The sequence below is a fragment of the Vigna radiata genome, chromosome 1 (assembly GCF_000741045.1).
Source record: "Vigna radiata var. radiata cultivar VC1973A chromosome 1, Vradiata_ver6, whole genome shotgun sequence".
In the NCBI taxonomy this organism is placed as follows: Eukaryota; Viridiplantae; Streptophyta; class Magnoliopsida; order Fabales; family Fabaceae; genus Vigna; species Vigna radiata.
Window position 1 is genome coordinate 28,250,121 of NC_028351.1, and position 12,466 is coordinate 28,262,586.

Here is a 12,466-nt window from a genome sequence, read left to right on the forward strand (position 1 = left end):
GTGTGATTTAGGATGCCATGATGTGTTTTGAATTGGTTAAGTGTGTTGTGTGTGTAAAAATCTGGTTTTGATTTGTATAGCTATGTGCATTACCTATTGCATTCATGTTTTAGGTTCATGCATTTGCTTTGGTTCATGGTGAATTCCTGGTGTTCTCTATTAGTAGAAACGTGTCTATCCAACCTTGCTTGTGATTGAATGAGTAGCTAATGTCAAAACTCCACATGGAGTGTTCAAACTGCTGCAAAAACATCTTCTGTTAGAGGCCCGCTCAGTTGTACCTGGGCTGCACCTGCACGCTGGACCAGTAGAGGCAATTTTTGGTGTACTTTTTGATACACGGCTCAGTTGCACAAAACTGTGCAGCCCAGCGCCAACGACGTGTACTGCTGCAGCTTTATTTGCCCCTTTTTGATCCTGTTTGACCGTGCAACCCCACTTTGACCCTTTTTATTTTTGAAACCTAATCCACTTTCCCTTCCTCTTTGAAACCATCACTGTTCAACCCCTCCCTCTCAACTCAACCCCTCTCTCTTATCTTCCCCACTACTCTCTCAACCGTCCACTCACCTTTCACACATTCAATCACTCTTGCCAAATTTGTGCTCCCATTTCTTCTCCCCTTTCAAACCTGTCACCACACCTCACTCTTGGTGCCTCCGCAACCCACAGACAGAGTTTGTCTAGCATTTGGATTTTCGTTATTGCTACTCATTCAACTCCTTGCAAGTAGGTTGTGCCATTCATTTGCTAATTTGTGGAACTTGATGGTTCAATGTTTGTTTCATGTTTGTGATTTTAATTGCATAGACTAGGCTCCTTTAAGTGTGTGTGATTGTTGTTCTGCTACTACAATTCCCTTGCTTAATCATGTTCCAAGATGCTCACAGGCACACACATTCTGGTGCATTTTCATTTACTGTTGTGTTTGGTGGTTTTTATGAACCAACTGATATGTGAAAATTTGATTTTGTCTCATGAATGAGTGGGTAAGCATTGCACTTTGTTAAGCTTAATTTTTGCCTAAATTCTGGGCATGTTCATCACTGCTTCACAAGCTTAAAAACCCCAAGATATGGTTCACGAACCTGGGCATTTTTTAGCCCTCTGTCAGGTGCAGCTCAGCTGCACCAAATCCGTGCAGCCCAGCGCTGGCACTGCAGGGGCAGCTGTTCACTTTGTTCATGCTTTGCAATTTGGTTTTGTTTGAGTGGGGCTTGCTGTCAGCCCTCTTTTCTACCTGTTCTTCCCAGTTCTTTGATGCCACACTGATGGTTTTGTGCTGAGTTTTTGTTCAAATCATGTTGTTCAACACTAACCATGAAATGTTCTTTTCAATTGATTATCTTTTATGCAGTATGGCTTCTTCATCAAGCAAACGGGTAAAGATGACTGCTGGGCAATCTTCAAAAGGTCAAAAGCGGAAAGAAAAGTTCTACTCCGATAAGTTCTTGACCAAAGATCATAAGAACCACTTTGCCTCAGTTCAAAGTAGAAGGTTACTCATGGAACGCACTGTCACTTTAAAGCCAGGGGAGGTCACTGATTTCTTGGAGGAGTTTAGTAGAAGAAAATGGAATAATTTGGACAGCTATCCTGAATCAGCAAACATAGCCATAGTAAAGGAGTTTTACACCAACGCACGAAAGATTTCTGAGAGTGATATTCCTTTCTTAAGCTATGTTAGGGGAAAGAGAATCCCTTTTGATGCTGCTACCATTAACTCCTTCCTTGAAACTGATTGGGAAGGCGGAGACACTCTGTGTCAGTTTGCCCAGCTGCAACAAGAGGATTTTGATTATCAAGCTATTGAGAGAGCAATATGCCGCCCAGGCGGTACTTTCAGACGCAATAGGCAAGGGCAACCAGTGCACATCAAAAGATCTGATTTAACACCTTTGAGCAAGTTTTGGATGATTCTTTTGCTCTCCAACATTTCTCCTTGCTCACATGTTTCAGATATTATTGCAAATCGATCTCTCATGTTGTTTTACATCATTACCAGAAAGACACTCAATCTCGGTGATCTAATCTCAAAAGAAATTTATCAGTGTGCCCATGCAGCGGGTTCTAAGGCTCCCCTTGGACATCCTTCTCTCGTTACTCACCTATGCCAGCTGGCAGGGGTTGATGTCTCCACTCCACCCTTTGAACGGCCACGGAAAACGATTGACTTTGCTTTCTTTATGCAGTATTGCCTTCCTGATGATGATGGTCTGGTTGCACCACCTCCTCCATTGCCACCACGCCGACGTGCTCGACCACCGGCTGCGCCTCAGGTTGACCTACTCCCCTACCTGACATTCATTCATCGGGGTCAGCTCGCCACTTCTCAGATGCTTCGTGAGCTAACCTTTGCGATGCCCGAGCTTAACATGATGTCTACTACTGAATTTGATGAGTATGTTGCTTGGCCTTGGGACCAGTCCCATTCTGTTGGGGGAGGTGAAGCAACAGCGGATGAAGATGAGGAAGAAGAAGATGATGATGATTCTAAAGAGAGTGATGACAACATTTCTTGAGCGATGACAGGACCTTTGACTTTATTTTATTTTGTTGCTTGTTTTTAAATTTGAATGAACCTCTTAGTTTTTAGTTTTTTGGAAGTTTTGGTTGAGTTATCTGGCTTGATAGACTATGCTGATGCATGACATTGATGCTTGAATGTGAAATTATGCTTGAGATTGTGCAGTTAAGTTCAAATTGTGGTTGCTTTCTTCATGAAAATTTTGAGAATGCCTTATGTTTAACTGCGATCAATACTTATGGTAGTTGCTTGAGGATGTTTGTGGAACCTTGAGTTAACCTTGTGATATGTTGTGCCTTAGATGTTTCTTGTGAATGCTATCATGTTAGATCACAGTTGACTTTTCCTGAGTTTCTCTGGTTTGAATAATTTGCTTGCTTGTCACACATGATCAAGGCCATGTTTTTCTTCTATCTCAAATAAGCCAATACAAACCTCTTGGACCTTAATGAAAGCTGTTTTCCCTCTTTGAACCTCAAACCTAATGAAAATTCCCTGATTTCCCTACCTTGAGCTGAATAGAGAATTCATGTTCGCTGCAGGAGAATGGTTTAAAGTTTGGGGGAGTTTGTTGTGTAAGGGTGTATTGAGAAAAAAAATGAGGAAAAAGAAGAAAGAAAAAGATAAAGAAAAAGAATTGAATGAAAGAAAGTTGGGATATAAGTCAGAAAGTGGTTGTAACTTAAGCGAAGCAAAAGAGAAACTTACATGCATGATTGGAATTGTTTAATCTCTTAGCTCGAGGTGCTTTGTTATCCAGAAAAACCATGTTTCTTTCTTAGCCCAGCCTTAATACAAGCCAATGAAAGTCCTTGTGATGTTGACTTGCTTGTGAATGTGTTTAATTTGGTTGAAACGAATGGCAAAGTTGATTTGTGGGTGAGGATTGGTTCTACATCATTTAGTAAAGCATTCTACCATGATTGTTGATCTCTTTTAAAATGCGGCATTTGACTGATTGAATGTATTGTGAGCACCACTGTGGAAGGCTCATCTGTTACACATTTCTAGTCATTTCAAGTCAAGCAAGTGTTGTGGATTTTGCTATGTCTGTGAAAATATTTTTTCTGTGAGAGTTAGATACCTTTTGCTTAAGGACAAGCAAGGTTCTAAGTTTGGGGGAGTTGATAAGGACATATTTTACCATGATTTCAGTATTGAATTGAGAGAAAATGTCAACTCTTTCTTAACTTTGCACCTTCTTTATGCCTCAATTTGTTAAGTTTGTAAGTAGCTACACCTTAAGTTGAATTAATTTAAATTTCATCACTAATCCCCACTTTTTGGTTGTTAGATCACATACATGAAGCTTGTTGGCCGATTCGAGGAATGGAAGAATCACAAAGTTTGAATGAATGTAAAAGAGAAAATATTGAGAAAAGATAATTGTTGCAGCTGGGGTACAGCTGAGGTGCAGCTGAGCCCCATTCTTCTCTAGAGTGCTGTAGCCGGGGTGCAGCTGGGGTACAACTGAGCGCCCAACTCTCTGGAAGTCTGCAGCTGGGGTACAGCTGGGGTACAACTCAGCGGTGGCAATGCCGATGTGGAAAAATTAGGTCTTTTTAGACCTAAAACGCGAGGGGATTTGGATCTTTTGCTACCTAGACGCATTTTCTCTTATTGGGAGCTCTTGGAGCGAGCTAGGAGCTGTGGGAACAGTCCTTCTTCTTCCTTGGGTTCTCTTCTTTCTTCCATTTCCACCATTGTTGTAAGCTTGAGCTCTCCATTCATGGAGAGCTAGTTTCATTATTGTTGGGGGATTGATGTAACTACTAAACTCTTATGTAAAGCATTTTGTTTTGAATGAATATATACCTCTTTCATTGATTGTTAGTGTTTAATGTCTTTTCTTAATGCTTGTTGTGAAGTTGCTACCCTTGACATGATTTAGGGTTTCTTGATATTGGGAAATGTTGGGTAAACCTTGACTTGTGTTAAACACTTAAAGAAAATAGTATCTAGGGATAGAACTAGGACTTTTGGATGTCTTAAAATCTCATTTCTTAATGCGGAAATAATCATTAGGTTTTCCAAGGGATTGGAGTCTAATGAGGAATTCTAGGCTCTTTCTCCCAAGGGATTGGGGTTTGAGTAAATTACTAGATTGACATTGACATTTTAATGAAGAGGAAGTGATTTTCTGTGCATAAGAGTGAAGTAGGTGAAATCATACCCCCAACAATATCATTCCATATCATCTCTAATCTTACCATTTCCAAGTGTTTGAGTGCTTAAGATCACTTTTATCATTTATGTTTTATAGTTACTTTAATTGAATCAAAACTCAATTTATGGAAGCATTCTTTAGTCTAGGTTAGTTAGAAATTATACGATTGTCTAGTGCAACGAGTCTCTTGGGAAACGATATCCAGTCTTACCGGTTTTATTACTTGAAACGATTTGGTGCACTTGCCAAAGTTTCAACACTTAGGCTCCAATTTATCAAATCTAGGGTTTACTCTTCCATTCTTTCATTTAATTCCATCTAGTTTCACCATGTCTATGGTGAACTAAACCCTTTGTTGTTGGGGAACAATGTAATCTTTTGAAACTTTCTTATGTTGAAATTCTTATTTTATTCATATGCTTATATTATCAATTGTTGGGTTTCTTATCTATGCTTAATGCTTCTATCGTTTAACTCATTCAATAAGAAGATATTTGCCTTTATCGATACGGGAACATACGGGGAAGTCATGAACTGATAGGAGATTCCATGATTAAGCAATACTGCCTAGAGATAGGGGTAGGATGATCAATTGTATTTTGCTTCTGTACTTTAATTCATTATTAATTACTCAGGGAGACTAGAGATAGTAAACTAGTAATTAATAGTAGGCTCTTTTCGCCAAGGGATTGGGTTGAGAGTAGATCAGAAAGTTTGCATGGCAATTAGATAATAAAGCGAATTAAATAAGAAAAGTAGATATAAGAGGGCAGATAAGATGAAATTGTAAACCCCAACAACTTCATTCATTCATATCTTTTCTTTGCCAATTGATTCACTTGCATTTGCATGTTTATATCCGTTTTGCATTCACACTACAAGATTATTTCTTTTCAAGTCCTATAAGATCAATTTACATGAAAGATAAGGCCTAAGAGTCCTTTGGGAAAACGATACTCGGACTTACCATTTATATATTACTTGATAACGATCTGGTACACTTGCTAGGAGCTTAACAAGTTTTTGGCGCCGTTGCCGGGGATTCGTGGTTTATCTTTTTGAGTGGTGTAAATTGATTAAATTTGACTTGTTTGTATATATTTTGATTTTGTTTTTTTTTTTTGTTTTTTTATATAAAAAAAAGTGCTTCTAGGATGTTTGTTTCTTGTTTATGCAGGAGGTCATTCATACTAGAAGTAAGACAAGTCATGAATCGCTTCTTGAAGGACTTACAGATAGGAGGGAAAAGAAAGTTAGATGTCCATCTAGAGAATTATTTCCTTCTCCTGAGAGATTGTTACAACCCTCACCAGAGCAAAGATTAGAAGAGATGGCAGCAGAACAACAACCTCCTCCCAGACACACACTTGTTGATGCATCAAATGTTGTGGGCCCATTTCACTTAAATAGTATAGCCATGCCTAGGGATAACACAACCAATATGGTTATGAACCCTGCGTTGATTCATCTTGTACAAAGCAACCAATTTCACGGCTTGTCAAATGAAAATCCTTTTGATCATTTGACAACATTCAGTGAAATTTGTAACACTGTGAAGATGACTGAAGTATCGGATGATCGAGTAAAGCTTAGCTTGTTTCCATTCTCACTGGGAGGCAATGCTAAGACATGGCTAAACTCCTTTCCAAAAGGAACTTTCACTACATGGGGACTGTGGCATCAAAATTTGTGAAAAAGTACTTTCCACAATCGAAAGTCACCCAAGGAAGGTTGGAGATCTCCTCGTTTAAACAGGGCATGGAAGAAACTCTCGGACAAGCATGGGATAGGTTTAAAAGCCTATTGAGGAAGATGCCAGTCCATGGATTTGATAAGACAACTCAAGTTCTTGCGTTCCTTTGAGGCCTGAATATGCATTCAAAGATTATGTTAAATGCTGCAGTTGGAGGCGATATCAAGAAAAAGACTGAGGATGAGGCTTATGATCTGATTAAGAGTATGGGGACAGATAATGAGGAAACACATAGTGAAAGTGCTGATTTTATTCAGGAAGCTTCATTGTTACAAGATCATAGTTTAATGATGGAGTAGAATAAGTTAATAGCTCAACAGTTGGAGATAATTATGCAAAAGTTATCTACTTTACCACAGGAAATTATAGAAGCTTCAAGAATTTCAAAGCAGCCTCAATTGATGCCAATACAAAGGAGTGTAGAGTATGATGAGATTTTTCAGCGAGTTGTGAATAGTAGTGTTTTATATGTTAATCATGTGGAGAAAAATGATGTCAGAGAAGCATGTGAGATTGTTACCAAAATTGGGAGAGTATTAGAGGAGAGAAAAATTGAAAAAAGAGAGAAAGAAAAAGAGTGTTGAAAAAAAGAGTGATTAGCGGGAGGAGGGTGAGAGAGAGAGAAATATGATGAATAAAAATTTGAGGGATGAGGGCTAAATTCAGGAAGAAGAGGCTGTAAAACTGAGAGAGAGGGAGTATGAAAAACCCTTACCTTACCTAAAGACATATTCTAGGAGGGAGAAAGAAAAGCAGTTTGAGTGCTTTATGGAGATCTCTAAGAAGTTGGAAATAACTATACCGTTTTCTGAGGCACTCTGTCATATTCAAAGGTTTTAAAAGAACTTCTCATGAAGAAAAGGAAGTATGTTGAGAAGCAAACTATTAAGTGTAAGGAAATTGCAGTGCAGTCATACAAAGGAGATTACCTCCTAAATTACAAGATCCAGGGAGTTTTACCATTCCATGCACCATTGGAGAGTTAGAAGTTGAGAAAGCTCTGATTGATCTAGGAGTTAGTATTAATCTAATGCCTCTTTCCATGTTCAAAAGGATTAAAGGATTGGAACTTAAGCCAACAAGGATGACTCTTCAATTGGAAGACAGATCTCTTAAATATCCATATGGAATGGATGAAGATGTAATAGTCAAGGTGGATAAATTTTTATTCCCAGTGAATTTTGTTATAATGGAGATGGAAGAAAATGGAGATGCACCTTTGATTCTTGGAAGACCTTTTATGAAGACAGCCAAGATCTTAATCGATGTTGAAAATGGTAAGCTTAAAGTCATAGTACAAGATGAAGAGGTAGATTTTGATGTTTTTCAAGCAATGTCACATCCTAAGGATGACAAGTCAGGCTTTCAAATAGACATTGTGGAAGAACTTTGTATGAGGCAAGAAAATAGAATTCGAAATGCATCTTTATTGAAAAGGACTCTTATTAATGAGTGTGAAGATTTACATGGAAAGAAGGATAAAATGATTGAAGAATGTGTTCGTAATTTGGAGGCAACAAAGGAAATTCCAACAAAAAAGGCCAACTTTGAAAAGATTGAGCCCAAAGAGAAAGTGAAAGAAAGCAAGTTTGAATTGAAAGAGTTACCACCACATTTGAAATATGTATTTTTAGAAGATAATGGAGGAAAGCTAGTTATTATCAGTACTTCATTATCTTCAAAAGAAGAGGAGAAGTTGGGGGAAGTTTTAAAAGAAAATAAGGGTGTTATAGGCTGGTCAATTGTAGATCTTAAAGGTATAAGTCCCACATACTGTATGCACAAAATTCTTATGGAGAATGATTATAGGTCGGTAGCTCAGCCGCAAAGGAGACTGAATCCTGTTATGAAGGAGGTCGTGAGAAAGGAAGTGTTGAAGTTACTAGAATCAGGAATTATTTATCCAATCTTTGATAGTAAATGGGTAAGTCTAGTTCAAGTGGTTCCAAAGAAAGGAGGAGTGACGGTGATTTATAATGAGAAAAATGAATTGATCCCTACACGAACATTTACTGGGTGGCGGATGTGTATTGATTACATGAAGTTAAATACAACTACCAGGAAGGATAATTTTCCTTTACCTTTTATGGATCAGATACTAGAACGATTAACTAGACAAGCATACTATTGCTTCCTAGATGGCTATTTGGGATATAATCAAATTGTGGTGGATCCTGAAGATCAAGAAAAGACAGCCTTTACATGTCCTTTTGGTATTTTTGCTTATAGAAAAATGCCATTTGGATTATGCAATGCCCCTGCTACATTTCAAAGGTGTATGCAAGCAATCTTTAAAGAGTTTATGGAGAAAAGCATAGAAGTCTTCATGGATGATTTTTCAGTGTTTGGAGATTCTTTTCAAAGATGTTTGATCAACCTGGATGTTGTTCTTAAAAGATGTGTTCAAACAAATCTGGTGTTGAATTGGGAGAAATGTCATTTTATGGTTACAGAAGGAATTGTGTTGGGACACAAGATTTCAGCCAGGGGGATTAAAGTGGATAAGGCAAAAGAGGAGGTTATTGAAAAACTTCCACCACCAACAAATGTGAAAGGAATCCGAAGTTTCTTAGGCCATGTTGGGTTCTATCGGAGATTTATTAAGGATTTTTCGAAGATTGCTAAGCCATTGAGTAATTTGCTTGTCAAGGATACACTGATGGGCTGTCGCAACCCACACAAATTTGATGTGCAAATAAATGCAGTATAGCTAGGGAATGACCCCTAGGTCGTCTCCCAAAGACCAATTTTGCGGTTAAAGAATTTAGTCTAACACGAAGGGGGGGGTTTGAAAAGATTTTGCAAAAATTAAATTAAACTCAATAAAGACACATATGTAAACAAACTTATTTAAGCTAGCATGGTAATTAAACTAACACTAATAAAAATCTTAGACAACATTCAAACAAAATAAAATAAAATACTAGACACCAACACTATTATAAACCACTAACCAACAAAGTTAAATTAAGTTAAATGCAACACTAACTCAAACACATGAAGACAACTCAACCTACTAATTAAACTAAGTGAAAACAAGAGAAATTAACAAGCCTATTTTACTTCTAGTAAATTAAGTGACCCAATATGCAATTAAGAAATAAATTAAAAGAACAAATGGCCTAAGGAAACCTCTTGGCCTTGAGTCATGTTTCAACAAGTCAAACTTCAATTTCCACCTTCAATAAGCCACCAAAATGTGTTGACTTCTTGTCCCATGTGCACCATTCTTCAAGGACTTAAGCATGTGCCTTCCAAACACTATAAAACCATGCCTTAATCTCTTCCCATGCAGCAAAATTCGGACTCCCANACACCAAGGCACCAAACTTACGTGAGCTAGAGAGAAATGGCTACAAAAAGTGCTTCAAACCAATGGGTAAATGGAAGATACTTTGGGTGCTTCATCCAAGATGCCATGTAAGCAAAGTAAAAGAAAAAAGACCAAACCAATACTTCTCATTCTTGGCAGAAATTCTTCACTAAAAGCAAAGACAAAAGTGGAAACATTCCTAGAGTGAAAATGAGCATCTTTTGTGCTTGTCCAAATCGGGTAAAAAATTAAATGCACCTTCTTTCCTCCTTTCCAACTCCATTTTCGGTTTTCTCACCAGCACCAACCTTCAAATTGTTTCTCCACTTCAAATTACCGAAAATGATGCACCAAAAACCCAAAGTTCCAAAGTTCAATTGTAAAATAATTCAAGAGCAAGAAACCCAAAGTCTACCTTCTTCAAACCAACTTCAAACTCACTTTTCTTCAAACTTTTAACTAAAACAAAATATAATCTCTAACTTTCCTTGCAGCACCATCCAGCCATGGAAAACAACACAATGTTCCATTTCATATATTACTTCCAACCATCAAAACAAAAGCATAAGAAGAAAAGGGTTCAAGCTCCCAACAACCATGCACCAACTCAAGCCTTTTTCACTACCAAACTTAACAACAACTCCATTTTCATCATCCAATCCAAGAAACTCAAAGGGAAAACGAAATTACTGCAGCCAAGGAAAAGAAAAACGAAATACAAAATGGTTCTTCATTCAACCAAAGGAAACACCATGAAAATGCAAGGAACAACCTCCAAACTCAAGCTCTCAACCTTCAAAACGAAAATATAAGAAGAGAAATGATAAAACTCCATTCCATTAAGCAAGAACAAGCATTGTTGCAAGCAAGAGAAGAAGAAAAACGTGATCTTGTTCATTCATAGCTAAAAACCGAAAATGGCACACCAAGGCTCCAAGAGAGAGTTCATACAAGGCAAAAGCAAAAGCAAAATGTAGTATGAAGTGTGCTTAGAGTGTGTCTCGGCAATTGCTACTCAAAATTCCTTCCAACACATAAAATGGTGGGGTCCACCTCCTAAAATGAAACCCTAGCCTAAAGCCAAGTGTCCACACATTGGGCTTCTACAAAATTTGCCACAAAAGGGCCCAAATGCACTTAATCTAATTAAGGTTTCTAAAAAAACGAAATTACAACTTTATTAAAATGGAAATGACTGAATGTTGAGTCTTGAATGATCATGCCACCATCCCTAATGCTCCAAATGATGTTTCTCAAAATTTCCCTGCAACCAAAATACACTTAATCAGCTCAGAAAACCCAAATTAGCACAACTACGAAATTCCGACCAAATTAAGCAGAATTCGGAAAACGGGGAAATAACAGACAATTAAACACAATTCCCTAGTTTATTTAAGTGTAATAAACTAAATATAGTTCAAGAAATAACCACTCATTAAAATAGACCACACTTAGTCTTTTGCACTCTTGGGCAAAACCAAGACGAAAACCAGGGAACTACTCAAACATCAGGGAGGTGACACAGACTCGACAGACAGACAACAAAGACTCACAAAACAGAAACAGAGCTGCACAATTCTCACAAAATCTGGACAGTGAAAGGCATAGCCATAGGTGCTGTGTTGGGTCAAAGAAGAGAAAAGGTATTTCATGCTATTTACTATGCTAGTAAAGTTTTGAATGAAGCCCAACTGAATTATGCCACTATAGAGAAAGAATTTTTGGCTATAGTCTATGCATTGGAGAAATTTAGATCTTATCTTATTGCATCTAAAGTGATAATTTATACGGATCATGCAGCTATAAAATACTTATTGACAAAGCCAGATTCAAAGCACCGGTTAATCAGGTGGGTGCTTTTGTTACAAGAGTTTGATGTGGAGATTCGTGATAAAAAGGGGAGAGAAAATTTAATTGTTGATCACTTATCTCGGCTAGTCAACACTGAAGTAACGAGCAAGGAAAAAGAAATTTAGGAGCCTTTTTCACATGAAACTCTCTTATACATTCAGTAGAGGCCATTGTTTGCTGATATGGCTAATTTTAAAGCTGCAGGTGTTATCCCTGAAGAATTGAATTAGCAACAGAAAAAGATGTTTTTACATGATGTGAAGCAGTTCATATGGGATGATCCATATTTATTTAAAATTGGAGTAGATAATCTTTTGAGGAGATGTGTAACTGTTAAGTCCCTGGCAAGTGTATTGGATCGTTATCAAGTAATATAAAATGGGTAAGTCCAAGTATCGTTTCCCAAAGGACTCTTAGGGCTTAACTTTTGTGTAAACCAATCACATAAGACTTGAGAAGAAATTAATTTTAGGGTTTTGAATGCAAAGAACAAAAGTAAATATGCAAGATGCAGTGAATCAATTGGCTAGAAAAGACTATGGATGAATGGAGTTGTTGGGGTTTACAATTTCATCTTATCCACCCTCTTATATCTACTATTCTTATCTACTTAGCTTATTTTATCATATTGTCATGCAAACTTTCTTAGTCTACCCTAAACCCAATCTCTAGCCTCCCCTAGTAACCAATAATGCATGATAAACGGAAGCAAAATATAATTGATCGTCCTACTCCTATCTCTAGGTGGTATTAGCATAATCAAGGAACTCCCCCAGTTCATGACATTACCGTACGTCTCCGTATCAATAAAGACAAACAACATTTACCGAATGAGTTAAACGATAAAAGCATTAA